Source organism: Accipiter gentilis, chromosome 6 (assembly GCF_929443795.1).
Source record: "Accipiter gentilis chromosome 6, bAccGen1.1, whole genome shotgun sequence".
NCBI lineage: Eukaryota > Metazoa > Chordata > Aves > Accipitriformes > Accipitridae > Astur > Astur gentilis.
Window position 1 is genome coordinate 5,745,658 of NC_064885.1, and position 19,592 is coordinate 5,765,249.

At 42.9% G+C, this 19,592-nt stretch overlaps 1 long non-coding RNA gene across 3 annotated transcripts; it reads left to right on the forward strand.

The window, feature by feature from the left end:
* The first annotated feature begins 447 nt into the window (after positions 1-447).
* Positions 448-18,960, forward strand: LOC126039741 (uncharacterized). 3 transcript variants are annotated; one of them, XR_007506395.1, is made up of 3 exons: positions 448-741; positions 868-959; positions 17,222-18,960. It is a non-coding gene; the product is annotated as an uncharacterized LOC126039741 (long non-coding RNA). The 3 variants fall into 3 exon arrangements; XR_007506394.1 differs by having other exon boundaries at positions 448-543; XR_007506393.1 differs by having other exon boundaries at positions 448-959.
* Positions 18,961-19,592: the final 632 nt, after the last annotated feature.

The window sequence follows — 19,592 nt, forward strand, 5'->3', positions numbered from 1 at the left end:
GGTTGTGTGAGGGGCAGTTTTGAGGGGAGAGCTCAGGGTAATGCGGGGGGCGGGGGGGGCGGTTAGGGTGAGGGGGCGCTGAGGGAGAGGAGAGAACCTTGGGGGGGAGGCGGGAAGGACTGAGGGGTGTGGGGGAGAGGGGTTGTGGGGGAGCCGGAGGGGTGAGAGGGGCCTGAGGGAGAAAATGGGGAGGGGGCGGTACTGAGGCTGTAAGAGTTCAAAGGGGGCTGCTGGGGGGGGGAAAGGCTTGAAGGGGAATGGGGAAACTGAGGAAAGGTGTGGAGAAGCTTAGCTGGGGGCTGTGGGGAGGAGCAGTGAGAAGGAGGGTTTGGGGATGGGGCAGGTGGGGGCCTGGGCACGGGTGGGGAGATGAAGGAGGAGGGCAGGGGAGAGGCCTGGGGGCAGGTGGGAGCTTGTTTGGGGGCAGGTGTGGCAAGGAGGGTGGGTTTGGGGCAGGCCAGCTGGGGGTGAGGATACCCGGCTGAGTGGAGCTGCCTTGCTGGTAGGGAGCAGCCTAGCTACAGGCGATGATCCCGGGAGGTGGTAGGTGTCTGCTTGAGCTACCTCTTGTGCAACTGGCCTGACCAAATGGGTGCGTTTCAGACTGTCTGCCCTTGGCCGAACTGTATCCGGTTTATGGCCAGAAAAGGGGAGGGGAAAAAAAAAAATAAAAATCTCGTGGACCAAGCACATGGCCTCCCGAGCTGTAGTCTTGGCTTTCAGTGGTGGGTTTTGAACTTGGTAGGTTGTTGAGCCTTTGTGTGCTTTGATATCTCCATCTATGAGCTAGAGATAACAGTTGGCTTCATGCAGGGATTAATTATTGTGTCTTGTAGTCACGTATTTGTTTATTTGTTTTTACTATAGATTACAGCTGGAGGAATTCTAAACAGTCCACCTCTCCTTGTCATGGTGTTTAAGTGTATTGTGCTCCTGTCTGAACAGAGGAAATCACTGAGGTCAGTCTCCCTTGTGTTTATAGTTGCTTTCCCTTTCAGAAGTATGGGGGCAAGAAATAATCAAAATAACAATTTGTACTGACATCCTGATAATAAATTAATAGAAACAGTTACATAAGACGCAAAGTTTGTAAAAGGTGTGTCTGCAGGGATTGCTTCCGCTTTTAAAGTCAGGATTGTATCTGAAGGGACAGTGTTCTTAGTTATGGAGTACCCTGCAAACATTCACAGTTTTGAGGTGTTGCCAGTATGAAATAGTACAGTTCTGTAAATCCAGTATTACTGATACCACTGAAATAAAACAACCAAACCAAACTTCCTTCGTATTTTCCCATAAACTAACAGGTATTTTGTACCATAAGAAGGCTTTGTATCCAGCAAGCATTGAGGATGGTACTGGATACTATTTATGTGAACTTTGCATTTACCTTTAGACAAGCAGAGCTACTGGGGGCTATTTAACCTGGGATGGGGGAACCCTGAGGAAAGTTGAGAACAGAGGTTGGCTGTAATAGTTGTGGACTGCATCTAGAGTTTCACGAACTTGTCACATAGTGGTCTGGTACTTTGCCTTCTCAAATCCCAAGAGGAAAAGTAAGACAAATGTGGATCACTTCAAACATATGTTGTTGTAAGTATTGGGAGAGGCAAACTAAAGGTTTATCTGATTATCTCAACCTTGAAGTTGGCAGCTATGACAGGAAACTTGGTTTCATTCATCTGCCAAAGATATTTGTAGCGTATCGTTTGACAAGTTAAAAAGCATTTTTGTAATGGTACAAAAATAAAACCATCCACTTTCTGAAAGTTTCTGTCTTCTAAAATAATATGGGTTTGGAGGCATGCTTCTGGGGAAATTAAGGACATACTTGAAAGGTAAATATTTGTATTTTCAAATGTTAGAACAATGGTGGCTAACACAAATCTGCTCAGCATGGCCTACCAGTATAAATTTGTTCTTGTATGTGTTTTGTCAAATTAGCAGGTATCATTTGCTTTTGCAGATTGGAAAACTAAAATGGAGCGGTATGGGGGAGTGCCCATGGGGTCATAAGGTAGAATTGAGAATCGGGTTCTTCTGAATCTTGATCTTGTACTTCCTCCTGCAGACAAATTGCCTTTAAAGTTCGTGAATTATGAGAGCAAGAGCTTCGGTTAGTGAGGTCCATGGAGCTAACCCGGCAAACACCAGCAGAGAGTCTGGGCCTCAGCTCTTTGTGTTACACACATAAAAAGATAATGATAGCTCTAGGTAAAAATCCTTAGTCTCTAACAGTGGCTGCAGAAAAATGTGAATAATGCTTTACCATTAACTGTCAAGTATTTTACTTAAAATACTAGATCTGCATTTGATACGTATTCAGTGACTGCTTAAAAAATAACCACTATCGTCTGTGGACCATCAGTTTCGAAAAAGTCTGCTGAAATTCTGAAGGAACAGACAGTATGAAAATGATGATGTTTATTGTTGCCAGCTAAACTAACCAGGCACATTTAACATGCTTTTCTAGCCCTGTGATAATAGGTATGCTCTTGCTGCCTTCTCAGATGATCATAGTAGGGATCTAGAAAGTTAGTTTAGCTTAGTTTGCTAATTTCCTGATGCAAATTTAGTTCATTTAAAGAAAAACTAAACAGGCTTGTGTATGTCTGCATCTGGGATTTGCACCAGTCTGTCTATCAGATAGCTATACCCAAAGTTAATTCCATCTGAAGGAGGTGCCAGAACATCAATAAATAAAAATTACAAATTGCCTAGCGGTTCTGCTGACAGGCAGAACTGGTTTCAACACGTTGTTCCCAGTGTGCTGCCACAGAGCTGGGTCCTGGGGTAGACCCGTACGACATTCCAGTGTAGACAGGACCTTTGTAGGAGCATGCATCAGCACTCCATAATATTGTAGGAAAGGAAGTAGAGAACAATACTATGTCCAACGGAAACTGTGGCAAGAATTTATTCAAGGCACTTTGTAATTACTCGAGCTGGGAATTTGGCCAGGACATTGGGGTTAACACCCCTACTTCTTTAGAAGTGTCATAGTTTATTTTTTTTAATGACTTTAAGTGATGAGAAGCTTGGCTTTCTGTCTCAGCAGAATGACAACACCTCTAGCAGTATAAACTTCTTACAGCAACGCGAAGATGCTGCTTCAGAACTGACTCAGTGCAGTGATGGGGCCTAGTACAGTAATCATTGCTTTATAAATGCTTTTAGTAGATAAGAGTGTGATTAGGGCAGAGTTTCAGCTACTGTAATCACAGTCATACCTTCCTTAGCCTTCAGTCCACATGCTGCTTTATTCTGACCTTTTTTAAATGAACAACTGTAAATTTTAGAATAAATCGTAGAACATGAACCAATGAGATTTGGTTATTAATTCCAATAGCAGTTATGAACTGCACTTGTCAATGCTTTTGTTTTAGGAAATTTGTCGTCATACAAGCAGAATGTAATTTAGCCAAATTAGGGAATTTTTTTAATTCTTTCAAGGCATTGAGATTTTTTTGAATGTGTTCTTTGTCTGTATTATGTACCAGTTTAGAAACTAACTTAAGCTTGTTCGCTGTTCACAAAGATGATAAGCACTTGTGTGTTTTAGTGTGTGACTAGTTGTGAAATGCACAAGTGAGGAACTGTTTTGCTTTTACTAGCTCATGAAACCTGGTGTCATTCCTATGGTGTAGTTTGGGCCATTATTATGGGTTACAAGGTTATACAGGAAAAACATGTTCTAGAGAAAGGCTGGTCAAAATAAACGAGGTAGAGTCTTCCAGAGTGTTGTAATCTGGTTTTGTATCAATGAGGTAAATGCTTCAGTACATTCACTGGGATGAAGATACTATGTCAGACAGTATGCCTCTGACAGTTTGTTATGTCATAATGGCTAAAATGAAGCAATACTGATGTTGTTACATAACTGCTTTTGTATTATATGACAACAATAATAACTCTTCACTCTTCTCTCTTACCTTTCATTAGTTAAACAAACATGTTCCTTGCTGTGCACTTATGATTGTCCCATGAGTCAAGGGAGTGGTTTTATCTATTAAGAAATGGGGAAACAGTGGCACGAAAGTAGTACTTGCCAAGGTCGTATGGGAAATCAGTGTCAGAGGCATAAACAGAATCTCAGCCTTCTGACTGTCCCACTCTACCCTCTGGGCAACTAGACAAAAGTGGAAAAGCGGCTTGCTGTATGACTCAACAGCCTTTCCTTCCTCAGCAACTGCCATGCTGGGCAATTACAAATAAATGCCAGTAGGTCATTTCCACCTGAGTCAAACAGGTTTCCAAGGAACTCTAGGTAGGTATGTCTTTGGCTGGTGAGGCCTCCTCGATGGATCTCTGCAATGGTTTTGCTTTGAAATATTTTCAAAACTTGAAAAAAATTCTCTTTTTGCCAGATATACATTTCCTCTGATTACTTTCAGGGTCTTTTGTAATATATGTTGCCCAGGGACACCCAGGAATTCTTTTTACCCTTCTCTGGAAGAGAATAACAATAAGCTGATTAAGCTGACATTTTTCAGGTGCTTTTTTTATACATAGCTTGTAACATACATGCCAAATGAACTGATGCTAGGAAGTACTTCCAGAATATCAGTACAACGTATTTTCACCAATACAGCACATGAAGATGCATTGCACTTTGATAGATTGGATGCTTAAAGGTAAGTGGTGTTTTGGGGTGTCTCTTGAACATGGTTATAGACAACAATGTTCTTGACTCCCTTTTAACAGCAAAATCAAAATGTGTTGCTCCAGAAACTAACTGTTTTTCCAGGCCGTAACAACTGAGTATAGGAGGGTCTGTTCAGGTATCTCAGATCTTTTCTCAACAGCAGGGCTGAAGAGGGTTTTACTCTGGAGTTCATTCAAAATGGCTGAAATGGGCAGCAAGGATCAGTATTGTGGAGGCCTTGACCTTGAAGAGTGACTGATGGAAAGAAGCAGCACAGGAAGGGCTTGTGTCTTGGCGCTGGTCCTTGGATGGATGGATAAGAAGCAGCCTTTGGCAGAGAAGGGTGAAAGGTGACTAATAATGTGAAACTGGGAGGAAACTCATTATAGTTATGCAATCTCCAGGTGGCTTTCTCTGTGAGAAGACACCCTTCGTTAGTTGTCCCACTGGCATTTTTTGCTCATGCTGTCTTCTGAATAGAAGTCTTAAACAATTATTTTTCTGCTCGACTTAGGAAGCTTAATTTAGCTTCATAGCAATGAAAATACAACAGCACCTTGTTTCTTTGTTCTCCCTCTGCAGAATTTCTTTTAGCTTTAGTTTGCCCCTTCCCTTTCTTATTGATTCTTTTTCTGGCTGTCCAGTAGTTTAGCCAAAATGAAGAAACTTTTTCTGCTGTCATGTACTCGGCCCCCATATCTCACTTGTTGCATGGTTTTCTGTGTCCCTCTTGCCACACTTCCAAAGTTTCATGGGCAAGCTCCACTGAATTTTGGTGTGGTGGTTCAGGATGTTGCTGTTGTCTGGTCTAGACCTTCACCATAGGTTTCCTTCCTGTAGCAGAGCCAGCAGAAGAGAGTTTGTTCTGTGCCTGACCCTGCTCAGTTACAGTTAGATGTCTTAGCTCAAACCTGAGCCTAACAATCCTGTTACTACAGTGGCCTTTGTGCTAGACTGACTGGTGTATGGACCTGTATTTACACCTGCTGACTCTGGTACAGTGATGTGGCCTCTAGAAGAGCAACTTGCTGGAGATGATGATTTAAACTGCTGGAGCAAGAGTTGGTGGAACTCTTCTGAGAACCCTTAGATTCCTTATTAGCATGGCAGCTTTTCCAGTGATCTGCAATGGACAGCTCTGCTCTTGACCCCATCTGGATCTTGATCTTCCATTTAATAGGTAAACTGTCACATTTTGCATTGTTGTAAACATACTTCCAGGAACTGATTCTTGTTATAATCTGTAAAACGGTTGTGAAAATATGGCCTTGCTCTAAAGCAATTCTGCAGTCACCTATCTCTGAGACATTGTGTTCCACTCTTGAATAAGATTCTAGACCAGAAAGAGAGTTAGACTGCATACAGATTAACAAATCTGTTGCTAGTATCTCTGGCTACTGCAGCATGACTCACCCATCAGCGCTTGTCAGTGTCTGGTGTGACCTCATTGAAAGCTTCAACATCTCATATATGAAGGCAGGTTGTAATCCAGTGTGGGAATCCTAAATAGGTGGGGAATGAAGTTCTGAGACTGTGATGATGCATACATCATAAACATCCCCCTAGAAATCAAATGTGCCATCACCAGAAATATTACAGATTTCTGAGGGTCTCTTAATGCTAAGTCTGCCTTTCCCATGCTTCTATTAAAAAGCACCTGCAGCTATTCACGACAGCAGTAGAAATCAGTGCTTTTTGGAAGACTTAAGAGTGGATGGGACAGGTCAGGGAGGAGAAGTTCTGTTATTTGCAAGGGCAAGACAGAGCTAGTGGTTCCTTTTTATTTATCACACCTTCCAGAGCCTTTTTTGTTGTTGTTGTTATGTCAGTACATGGGGCTTCTGGTATGCTGGTTGAGGGAGACAGGTGAGAAGACGGCAAGAGGGGCTATAACAAAGGGAGTAGATGAGTGAATTAGCTCATGGTACCTTACATGTGTAGCTTAGATGTGTGATGATGAGACAAAAAGTGGGAGGCAACAGTTTAGAAATGAGATGGTTCGCTTCTGGTGCTCGCTGAGTAAACATGAAGCTTGTGCTGAGTGCCTCTTCCTCCTTTCCATGGGCTGTTACACACTAGCAGATACTAGCAATGCTGCTCAGTCTAAACTGAGCCAGCTGCTGGCATTTTAGTTGCAGAATCCACATCTAGTAACAGACACAGCTATCGTCCACTCATGTGCTACAGAGGGAACTTAAAGTCTCTAAAAGCACAAGACTGGCATTGTCCCACAGGTATCTGCTGCCACTTGAATGCCTGGCTGAAAGTGAAATCCCTGGTCTGGTTGCTGTCCTTAGGATATGCGAATGTCTGTTCCTGTTTTGCTATGGATGACTTCTGTGTGTGGCAAAGATGTCTGTGCAGCCCAGCAGCTTTATCCATAAGCGGCAACGGTTGCTGCCTCTTGGCTTCCCAAACCCACTGTCCTCAAAGCTGCTGCTGCTCACTGGATCTGATGAGGAACCCAGAGACTGGCACCCTGTGAGAGCAAGGATCTTGCAAAGGTTCTCTGCTTCAGTGGATCACTATGCAATCCCCTAGTTATTGTGATGGCAGCTTCTTACGTAGCACTTAGAAAAGTGAAGAGTGTCTGGTATGGCAGGACAGAAAGACACCCTGCCTATAAAGGTGTGCTGTCCTGGCAACACTAAGGGATCATCCATCCTTAGGAAATCCAATAGAGCTGCTTTGTCACAAAGCAGTTAACTGCAGAAGTCACTGCATCCTCTGCTGTGCTGTGGGATGGACCCTGGCACTTGTCTGAATGTAGTTATATCCCTGCTGCAGACCTGCTCTTCCTATCCAGACTCTTACCTGGCAAGTTTGTTCTTTTATCCTTTGCCTTAGGTGGATGATAATATGATTTCTGCATTCTTTAATTTTTTTTTTATTTTTTTTTTTTACACCGGAAACATGGATTGGGGAGGGGGGGTGGGCGTGCAAAAGTGTTGTTCTCGGCAGATTCGTTTTATGTTCTGGTCCTTCTTTCATGAAGGCACAGAAGGTCGTAGAGTTGAGGCATGGATGCGATTTGTAAGAAGGAAATAGGCAACCTTATGCCTTTTCGTCCATGATTCCTTACCATGAAGATCAGCCAGATACTATTTGCTTAGCTGTTTTGTGAATCCAGGGTGAAATAAGGTGATGGCTCTGCCCAGTTTCTAGTACAGAGATGTGGACATACACACAAAATACAGCCGGTTCTAGAAATTAACATCTCTTTACTGTTCTTTGCACAGAGACCAAGGCCTAAACGATGTTTTGAGACTGAGCATGCTTTCCCTGGATGATCTGATGGATATGCAGCATGATATACTAGTGGGCAAGAGGTGGAAGCCCCATAGTGGTGCTGTCCACACTGTGTTCAGCTGTGGGTGTGTTGGGTTAAATGATTGATCCAGTATTTGAAGTCCTGTTGCTTGTTTTAGATCTTGATTTTTAGTATCTTGACAGACTTTTCTTTCACATACTAAAGCATACCTCGGGTTCTAGTAGAATCCTGCTCTTGCATCAAGCTCAAACCTCATTGCTGGTCCCTGTGTTCAGCTGGAAATGGACAGACACCATTTGTGACTGCCTGAATATCCTGAGTCACCGATTACCAGCTGGTTTGTGTGCTGCAGTTTTCATTTCTTCCTTTACGACTGCACTCCCTAGAGGAGACTTGGAACAATTGCAGTTGTCAGCTAAAGTGTATTATTCGCACTTGTCTGGATCCACGCAATTGGTGGATGACCTCTGCCTACGTCTATGGGGTGAGCTGGCTGTGATTTGTTACTGTATGCCTGGTGTTTCCATACCAGAAAATAGAACAGGTGTAGGAATGTTTAAAAATGCATTTTCTTTATATTTTCTAGTAAAATATCTGCATTGTGGAGATGGCGATACAATGTCTTCATTAAATAATTGGTGGAGACAAGTGATGATTCCAGTAATGCTCTCACAGTAAGATAAATTGTGTGGAAAATGGATGAAATATGAGGATCTAGACAGGTGATGAAAGGTAAACTAGTAACTCCCTACATTGGCAAAGCTCTGCTAGCAGGAACATGGGTCCACCATGCAGGAGCTGACAGGTTATCTGTTCTGTCCGTTCTGTCAGACACTCTTGTCATGCTGTTTGTTACCCTGCTTATGCACCGTCCCAAAGCAAGGCAGCTAAAGCTCAGCAGGGAAAGAATGCAACATGTTGCTATGTTATTTCATCTCGCCAAAATGTTTTCACTATGTAACGCTTACTGCTAGTCTTGTGCAGAGCTCTGGGGGAAGCTGAAACACAAACCACTTCATTGAGTTTTTTGACCCAACAGGTCTTGACATATTGCTGCTGGACACGTCTCTGTGTCTGAACTGCAGCAGTTCCATTCTGTCCTGCTAAAATAACATATTAAACAATATTATTCTGTCCATGGTGTTTCCACCTATTGACTAAAAAGTTAAATTCTTACTAAGCTAGTTTTAATTTACATGTCATAAAATATTAGTTAATGGTCAGCTGATTTCACTGTTGTGAAGATTGTAACGTGTATATAACATGGACAGATTAACAATTGCCTGGGACCAAATGAGTTAAAGCAGCTCCTTCCACTGAAATGCCCAGTGAAACACAGTGATGCTCTATAAATCAAATCTTTGTTTGCAACAGGTTGCCAGTGTTTGCCTGGGACAGTCCATCCTGTTAGCAGGCACTGCTATGGAGGAGATATGTGGGTTGTGCTGACTCATGAAAACAGGTGCAAGTTGCGTCACTAGAGTAAGGAGTGGCTCACCTTAGGAGCAGGATTTAGGTTTTAGTGTGAGAACTTTTAAAGAAGAACCTTTAGAAGAAAGTTGGGGGAAAAATACATGAGAGAGACTTGGAAGTCTGACACTCAATGAAATTAAGGTTTCTTGCTGCATGAGGGGCTTGTCCCAAATGAGATAGGTGCACAACTGTTAATACCACTATCTGAAGTGTCTTGGGAAAACATGCGCTATAGCTGAAGATAGCAGTAGTTCCAAGAGGAGTTTTCTGGGGAAGGAGGGCTGACAGCTGTTCAAGAACTTGCATGTACAGTTACTCCCTTGTTCCTCCTTTATAGATCTGCCTCATCTGTCCCTGTCCTAAACACACCAGTTTCAGTATTTTCTTTTCTCTCCTCTCATTTACCTCCTACTTCCTATCCTTCAAGCTTCCTTTTGTATCTGTGGGCTTAATTCTGTTAAATCCAGCTTTGGCTTCTATTCTGCCTGTGCTTTGCACCTGCTACATAGCCCCAGCAAATTTGGCAACCAACCCTTGGGCACTCTAGAGAAAACAACTGTCTAGACCAGGCACCTTCTGCCCGATGCCCTGGATGTACCCCAGAGCTCCCAGGCATTAGTCTGTGTTCAGAACAACATGTTGCTCTGCAAATGGTTCCTTTCTGCTCTTCCTTCTGCCTTCACAGAGTGATGTGCACCCAACTTCTCAGCAGGCACTAGACGAATGTTTATTGGTCTTTTGTGAAGGTCTGATGCAAAGGAAGATTGATAAAATCTTGTCCAGTGTCTTTGTGGACTCATAATTGCACCTGCCGCCTCCTAGCGAGTGAGGCAAATGGGAGTGAGGGAGCCCACAGAATAAAGAGCACCTCCTGCAGACGTAGAAACAGTGCAAGCTAGAGGACAACAATGCAAAGGCCCTACAGAGCCTCTGGTTTCTAGCAGAATTCAGGAAGGTGTGTTGCTCTTTTCTAAAATGATGAGAAATCAAATCTTGGTGTAAAGAGCCCTATGGCATAGGAAGGGCAGAGAAGCCTTAGTGCAAAGTCACAGGCCATTCTCATTCACAGTTAAAGCCCCTGTTGCCCTAAGCAAACACAGAGCCTGTCAGTGTCCTGCAGCTTACAGTACAGAGATGTGACCAAAATAGCTCCACGACTTTACAATGTGGCTAAAAATAGCTTGCAGGTCAGCTTTTTTCTTAAAGGTAGTGGTGACATCAGTGGGAGAGCACTCTTGCCGCTGTTCAGTGCAGGTAGAACAGGGTAAACAAAAACAGCAGCAGTTTAATTAGCTAAGCAGCCTTGAGTAAAGAGGTGATAAGGGGTGGGAAATGACTAAGGAGGTGCAGCAAGAGAGATGGACAAAAACATCAAAGGCCTGGGCAGACCCTCTGCCACTGACCAAGGCACTTTGCACAGACAACTTGTCCCTTGGATTTTTATTTCTATGATGTTTAAGAGGCATCAGTCTGCCCATTTCCATCTCATTGTGGCCCATGTCAGGCTGTGTCACTGGCCTGGCCGGCCAGCCAACAGCAGTGTGTTTTTTGTTCCTCATTTCCAGACAGTGAACACAACCCATGATATCGACTCCGGCCAGTGGCAGATCAGACACTATGGCCGTGACAATGTCAGGTGTGTTTTGCAGTAGCCAATCAACCAGAGAGTTGATCTTTTACAGTGCAGATGTGGAGAAGTCTGGATGGCCCTTAGTTCTAGGGGGATTTTAATATTTGTTCTTGGGCCAAAAAAAAAGGCTCTTTTTATGGGGTTGAACTGTCTGTTGTTGTAAAGCATTACATTTTACCAAAGGAGCAAAGCTGCTCACCATGATCCTCGGAGTTTTAGTTCTGGTGTGTATACTAAGTCTGGCCATGGAGATAAGTCTCAGCCAAGTTTGGAAGTTACGTGCCTGGTTTGAAATGTTACGGGAATCTAATGTAGGTTATGAGAGGTTTGTCATGCCTGCAGTCGCCTGTGTTGCTGAGGGAAGTGTACTGCAGCAGGCTGTGCTAGCGAGAATTTTCTGTGTGCTGCAGGTTTCATGCCTAGTGATTTTTATGGTGCTGAAAGAGAGGAAGGAGGTGACAAAATTGTGAAAAATTGAGGCCAGGTCATTACTGTCAGATGAGGACAGAGTCCTGTAGCCAGTCAGATGTGACAGAACACACTTGCTGATGCTGCTACCAGGAAGCTTGAGAGAAATGTGACTGAATGATAGCAGTGCGCATGCGCCTTTGGAGGAAGGAGGCTATCTGTAAGCTCTTGCAATGCTTTTCTCTGCCCAGCAACATCGTTGCTTCTTTTCCTTGCATTCTGCTTAAGCAGCTGTTCTGCATTTATGATCCGATCTATTCTTTGTATAGGGCCATCTTCACACTGAGCCATCTTCATTGTAACAGCAGTTATCTGAAGTGAAGGACTGACAGCACCTTAGGTTTGCTTTGAGTACGCACTATAAAAAGGGCAAAAGCACTATAGTTACTGTTCTCTTAAACTAGTGTGAGCGCCTTGTAGGACCAGCCCCAGTCTCCATCTATGCAAAATGGCTCCTGTTGCCTTGAAGGAGGGAGACTTCAGCCCAGTACATCTCCAAATTGACAAGTATAGAGAGAATTATGCGCAAGATCAGCTCGCTAAGGATTTCATTTGATGCACAGCTAAGCTGAGCTGAAAGTCAGCTGCCAATAAAAAACAAAGCCCTGCATCCCTAGCTGTGTGTTCTAGTGCATTTTGAAGCGACAGGCCATGTTGGTTGCAGACTGTAGTTAGAACAGGTTATAAGTAAAATCAACTCAATACCACTCCCATGACCATTTAGCACAGTCACTTCTGAGTACTGCAATACAGCTCTCCCTACAGCCTGCTCCTTCCCTTCAGTGAGAGTTGGTCCCTGGTCTGCCCTGCCCAGCTTGCAAATGTAGCTCATCAGCCTCTGCTCCTTTGCAAATGAGCTGCGTAGGTAATGGAAGGAGGAGGAGGAGGAGGGAGCTCAGCAACCTGCCCATCCCAGCCAGTTGTAAAGGCTCCATGCTTCTTAGGCTTCCTGGAGTTATTTGCCACGTGAATCGTGTGGGTATAAAACTTTGCTGTTTCCCTAAATGCTCTGCCTTTTGCAACAGGAGGTCATTTCCCAGTGGGGAAAACAGGCTGTTGATGTGGTAGGCAGTCAGCTTGTCGTTTGGATAAGATCCAGAGCCGATTAATTTGGGCGCAGCAGTGTGCTAACACAGGCAGAATGCACCCAGACTGGCTCCCATCTAGATAGCGCAGATCTCCCCACGCTGCTCCCTGCTGTCCCTGCAGTTCAGCCTGAGCACAGGTCCCTCTCCTTGCCTGTGCTGGCATGCCCACAGTAAACCATAATTTGCACCCAGTGCTGCTTGCCTGTGTCTCGATTGGTGGCAAACCCTCACACAGCAAATAATGATTTGCCTGTCTGCACTGACTCAGCTATGCTGAAGGCAGGAATCGGAGCTAAATCTGGTTCAGTAGAGTCTATAGGTAAAGAATAGCCTTCCATAGCAAACATATGAGGCATTTTAAAGGAACTTGACTATGTCCCAGGCAGTGCACTGAAGTGAGCAATGCTGCATTAGGCAAGGAGCCATTAATCTCAACATCTGTAGCCCTGTGGTTGTAAGCACTGGGGGTTTTCTTCCCCTGCTTGCAATTACTAGATAGCAACTGGGAATCCAAAGGAATCTAGGCTATCTTTAGGAAGCAAGTACCTACTCTGTGCGTCCTCTCAGGAAGCAAGGTCCTTTATTACATCGAGGCAAGGGGCTCACGGATAAGGAGGAAGGGCAGGAAACCTGCCAGGCTTCACTTCTTTAGTGACTCTATAGTCCTAGCACTGTGAGTCAGCATTTCTAGAGCCTAGACTTGTTTACAGCAGCAGTCAGTGAGATGGTACTAGGTAGGTGGGGTGTGGAGGTACGTGTGTGTCTAAAATGAGAACCCTTTGCCTGAGTGCAAGTGGGGAAGTTACCAACTGTCTTTCTGAAATGGGACTAACAGGGAGCAAAGGACAGGATACCCACAATGGTAACTGCAGTGGAGCCATTTGTAGGGTAAAGAGTTTCCTAGTGTGAGTAAGGGCATCAGAACTTCACAAAGCTGTATATATTGTGCTGTCTTAGTGCACTTAAATAAAAAAAAAAAAGACTCTGCAAATATTTGAGATTATCAGTACAGTGGGATAAAGGTAACACTTCCTGCCTCGAGTGGTTGTGAATTCATTTTGCATTGGCCTGGCCAGACTGGCTGCGTGGCAGGAAAGCTCCCCAAACTGTACAGGTAACAGACCAGCCGCTGAGGTTTCTATTCCGAGCCCATACCTGCATTGGAATAAGGAACATGAGCCGTGGGATATCTTATATCACCGCATGCAAGCTTTTTGCCTATACCTGGCTGGGCAGCCTGGAAGGATCTCGTGGCAAAGGGACGTAACATCAAAAACAGTATGGGTTATTTTAGATCTGCAACCTCAGTTCTGCAAAGGTATTTATTTTGAAAATTCTAGTTTCCATAGCAATGTAGTGCTATTCTTTCTCATCTCTCTCCTATTACTCCAATCTTAGCAGCCATTAGATAAATTATCAGTGAGGCAAACCTTAGCATTTTTTTATCTTGAGTGATTTTATATATGTTGATTCCTTAGTGAATCAGAGCCAGTTAGTCAAGGATTGACTCATATCCTTTCCTGGGGCCGACATGAGGTCTATTGCAGTGTAAAGATGATAATGAAGAATGAATATTATTAATTGGACTTGGTATATGAATTCCTAGGCTACTTTCCAGTAGAGTGGGGGTCTTATATCTAGAATTCTGGTTCCATTCTAGATGAGTTGTTTATGTTATGTCTTTAGATTTTACTTGTTTCACTGTAGCTTCATTAGGACATAATATTCTCATTCCATATGTGTAGTAAATAAATTCTTTTGTAAGGGTTGCTGCGTACTGCTATTCAGCTGCTGTTCTCCACCCCAGAGGTGACTTCTAGACACAGTTCCCCTTCCCATTGTTAACAGAGCCAGCATTTCATTTATTCTTCTCTTTCAATATGTACAAAAAAGAAGCAGTTAAAACACAGCAAGCTCTTCTTTTTTTCTTCTTTTTTTTCTTTTCCTTTTTTCTTTTTTTTTTTTTTTTTTTTTTTTTTTTGTTTCCTGGTGCGTCTTGTCTTCCTGGTCAAGGAACTACTAGTCTTGCCAGAATGGTTATGCAGGTTGGAATGTAAAAATCCCAGACTTAACCCTGCAGCAATGATGCATGCAAAAAGCAAAGATGTAGCGATGATTTATTCTGATGGTGTAGTTTGCCTTTTAAGGAGATGGTTTAGTGAGTTCTTTTGCCTATATGAACTGTATCTCCACCTGGGGAGCTGTGCCAAAATAGCTGTTCAACAAACCCTTTGCTGCGAACAATAGCCTTTGTCCTGTAATTCACTCCTCATCAGTAGGTAAGCAGTGAAGTAAAGAAACTGTGTGGGAGAACAAGAGTGGTATTGTGGACCAGATTCCAAGATAAGGAAGTGGGGCTAAAGATGACGCAAGAGTTAGCCTTCGACTGTCTTCTGCAGTGTTGTCACTTAGTAACCAAAATACCTGAATTTTATAAATTGGAGCACAGATCCATTAAGTTGAGGATTCAGGAACGCCTCTATGGAGTCTAGATATTAACAGGCATCTGCTGCACAGTGACCATTGCTTGCCTTGCCAGTCATTACTGTTCTCTGGTGCCTTGCGTTTTCCTCCCTGTCTAGCTAGAGCCATTCAGTTCGTGAGTTCTTTGGAGTAGATGGGTATTTATGAGTAAATTCTGTGCTTCTCTTTGAGCTCTCCAGGTGCTGGCTACCTAGCAGAAATCTCCTCTTAAATCCTAAGAGGTAGAAGCTCGCTTGTGCCCTGAAGAATTATAGATAATAATCCTTCTAAAACCTTTATTTTAGATGTTAAATATTTACTTTTAGCTGAATTATGCCTCTCCTTTGAGAATACTAATACTGTCTTGCTCTTCACAATGTTGCGTGTCAGTGAATTCATATATATTTTATGCAAAGCATTAACATGTGGTTGCTTATCTTTTAATTTACCTTTTTTTTTTTTCCCCCCCTTCATGTTCTTGTGTTCCTATGTTTTGAGACAAGGTGAACAAAAGTTCTCAAACTGCTATCTCTAGGCCATGCATTCTGTAATACCTTCACGGTGGACTTTTGTTATTCACTCCCTCAGAGGAGAATGGTCCAAGTCTTTTTAATTTTCCTTCAGACAAGAGCTCTTCTCAATCCCTAATCTTGTAGTCAACCATCATTGTCCTGTGTCGCATAATGAAACAGCCATTGTAGTAATAACTCAAATAATAATCCTTGCAGGGTCAATGTTCTGCCAATGCTGAGCACTGTTAGGTTAGAGACCCTGAGTCCAAGCACAAGTATTGAAGTGCCTGTGTGCCAGATGCAGACGTACCCAATACATAATTTAAAAGTAATAATTAAAAAAAATCCCTGTTTCAAAATAATAGATATTTGGTATCCAAGAGGAATGAGAATGAAATGCGACTAGCGACCATGTGACTGTTGTGTTGTATAACAAGATAAAAAGTGCTTGGGATTTATGGATTGAGCTTTTTCTCATTTGTCTTTCAGAGGTCAAAGTCTACTGCAAACGGTGACTGATACAATCCCCCATGTAAGTTAGGCTAGACTGCCTGTGTGTCAGGTCCTAACAGCAGGCAGTTTGTGCAAGAGCACCTTGCAAGGTGTTTGTGCAGATTTCTCTGTGGTCTATGCGATGATCCTAGGAAGCAGGAGGAGATCCAGAACTGTCTGAAAGCACAGAGCCAGGATTCTTTGAAATCGTAGACAAGTAATGATGAGAGAATTGGCTCAGACCAACCTGCTAGCCTGCCTCCCGTGCTGCTGCTTATATGTGTCCAAGAAGCTGCCTCCAGTTTATATGATTGCACTCCAGTAAACAATTTTTCATGCAGATACGGGCAGCAGATGTTACTCATGCCTGTGTGAACACTTCAATGTGTTTACAACAGGGGACGTTCCTCAGATCCAGTCCTATTAAACAATGGATGTAGTCACCAGAAGGAGGTCCCACTGGTTACAGCCATTCTGTTACAGCTTGCTCAAAACACTTTGAAGGGTGGTCGCACCATCCCTCTTTGGGCACTCCAGGGGATTGACTCGCAAATATGAGCAAAATAAAATTAGATGGTTTAAGTGGCGGCAATCCCAGCTGTGTCCCCACTGCCCGATTCCCAGAAGGGGTCATCCCTGCAGCAGGGTTGGCTGTAGAAAGCAACTCCTGAGTTGCTGTAGTGACAGCCCATTCTTAAGGGTATTAATACTTGTCTGGTTCCTCTGTGAAACAGTTCGGGAAGCTTAACCAGCACAAAAATGTGCACTTTTTCATTGGAAGAATTGTCTTTTAGTTTAATTTTGCAAACAGGCTCAGAGAAGCACCAGTGCTGCTGCTAGAGCAGGGCAGAGGCAAGCAGGCATAGGGAGAGAGATGACTTTCCCTTTTGGGAGCAGCTAGCTGTTACGTCAGTTTTGCTGCCTCACAAAACTATGCCCTATGGTTATTTTTGGTGCTGGCCTGCCTTAATTTTCTGGAGAGTGAATGAAGGATTAACGTTGTGTGCTTATGGCATCTGGAAGTTAAATTTTTAGAAGAAATAAAATCTTAATTCAGCATGTGCTATTAGGTGGAAATGCTTAATTGTTAGGGATGGAAAGATAAGTGTCCTTGGTAGCCATTCCTACAATTAAGTTAGGGGTTAAATCCTTTCTTTCTTTCTTTTTTTTCTGCTTTTTAAGACCTCTAACCCAAAGTCTACTATCAAGCTGTCTCGAGAGAGAGAGAAGTCTTTAAAGAGACCAGCTTTGTACCTATAAATAATGTACACAGCAGAGTACAAAAATGGAGTCAAGGAGAGGCTCCACCTTACCTGAATGTAATTGCGAAGGCCGGTATTGTGAGCTCCATGAGGATAGCTGTACCCCTGGTGAAGCAGAAGGCTGCAAGAAGCACTGTCACCCCTGTCATCCATCTTGACTAAACTACTTGTGGGATCTGAGTCTTGCTCCAACATTGAACATCAAACGGTAAATCGTGACTGCATTGTACTGAAATACATTAGATTTCAGAGGCTAAATGTGGCAAGGTTTTGAATAGTACGGTTAGAAACATACTTGGAACTAAACATCTGCTTGAGTGCTTTGTTAGGTTGGATGTGTTAGAATATAGAGAATTTAGCAAGTCTGAACCCTTGCCATAAATGAAAACAGTGGTGAAAAAAAATGTAAATAAATGCCACACATACTTTGTATAAGAGCCCTTCCCAGTATCTATAAATATGGTGATTTTGATGTTTCCCAATTTTGAATTTTAAACAGGAGACAGACACAAGAAATACTACAAAGCCAGCATTTTTCTTTTCATGGATTAATTTTATAGTTTCAGTTTTAACTTACCTGAAAACACTGAATGGAAATGAAATGTAGTGCCTCAAAGAGGATTGCCTTTGGAAGGAAATTATTTGTTCTTAGAAAATCACTAGAATAGCTTCTCAGTGTAACTGCGTTTTCATAGGAATTCAAAACTCATCTTGGGTCAGACTCTCCAGGAAAACTTTCTTGTGATTTCTGTAGCAGTTGATTCATTCCTTGCTACCTTCATTTTGCAGCTTTAAATGGCAGGTTCTCTGAAAAGCCATCTACTTCAAAGCTTTATAAAATAAAGCTTTGAATAAATTACCGAGTTAGAAATTATGATGGCTGTGCCCAACTTTGTGCCTGGATGTGGGAATGCTTGGCACTGGGTGTGGAATTCCAAGGAAAATTACCTCCTTCCTTTGCATGAGACCCTGCTGGCTTGCCAAACTCAAAGAGCAGCAAGAAGGAAAACTCCTGCAGATGAGGAGGCACGGAAATCTCCGGTTTCCCTTTTCCACAGAGAACACATCCCAAACAACTGTTGAATATTAATACGCAGTGTAACTGGTGCAACGCTGTGCTAATGATCGGATTAACATAAAGTATAGCTTTTGAAGACTACATGTTCCAGCATGGCAGGTAGGAGAAACCAGGCCACAGTGCAGTGCTGCATGCTGGAACTTGTAGTACCTTTAAAATGCATCTCTGCATTAAGCAGGGCGGTGACCCGCCTTGCAGACGCATATGCAGTTAGCCACCTCATGATGTGGGATGCCTACAGTGCGATGCCTGTGCTTCATTTGCTAGGTGTGTTACTAAAGGTGATGGGCCCCAGGCTGTATGGGTTTTGGATTTATTTTTTTTTTTAATCAGTTTTTGCAAGCTTCATGTAATACTGACAACATGACACTTCTAAGCAGCAAAACTGTTGCTTTGTCTTTCAGGAAGAGACAACCCGCTGTCCTCTGTATTTAGATTTCTGGTATATGTGCATGCAGAGCTGATTTGTCCATAATTGTTTGCTTTCTTCAGAGTCTTTTGAAGTTTATGTGTTCAAGCCAGTCCCTTATATTAAATTCTTCCAAGCCACCAATAAAGTGTCAACTGTGATTAAAGCCTGACTCCTCATTTTAAGACTTGTCTCCTAAGCAATGTGAGGTCACTCTGTGAGTCAGCGTTTGAAAGGACCGTTATTCCTGAGAGCATGGGTAAAGCCCAGAGTTATTAGTTGCTTGCTTAAATGGTTTTGCTGCATCTTAAATTGCTTTGCATTGTACTGAAAGAAGTGTAAACTGTGGGGCCAGTTTGGCACAGAACTCATATTTCAGGTATGTCAAATCTTGAAAAAAATCCTCTATATTAACGTAGAAGTTGGTATTTCTGGTAGGAAAAGTTTTACCTCCTATGTATGAAAGAGGAGGGTGGAGTGGGAAGCTGTGCTTGAGGCATAAACTTTCAACTATGTTCTGTTGAAATAAAACTTGGGAACTGTAAAATCTCTGGGCAAGGGCTCTGTCTTTTGTACAGTGCCCAGGAGAACTGAGCCAAAGGCCGATAGGGCTTTCTGGACTTCATTAATTTTGTTTACTTTATTAAAAAGCTAAAAAAAAATATAGCAGGGCATTAAAGCTGCAAGTGGATGCCCTGAGAAGCAAGGAAATAACTATTTTTAAGATAGTCTACGCAGCCTGTTTATTCTTTTTGTGCATATTATAACAGTCTTTAATTACATGATCATGTTTTCTTCTGTCAC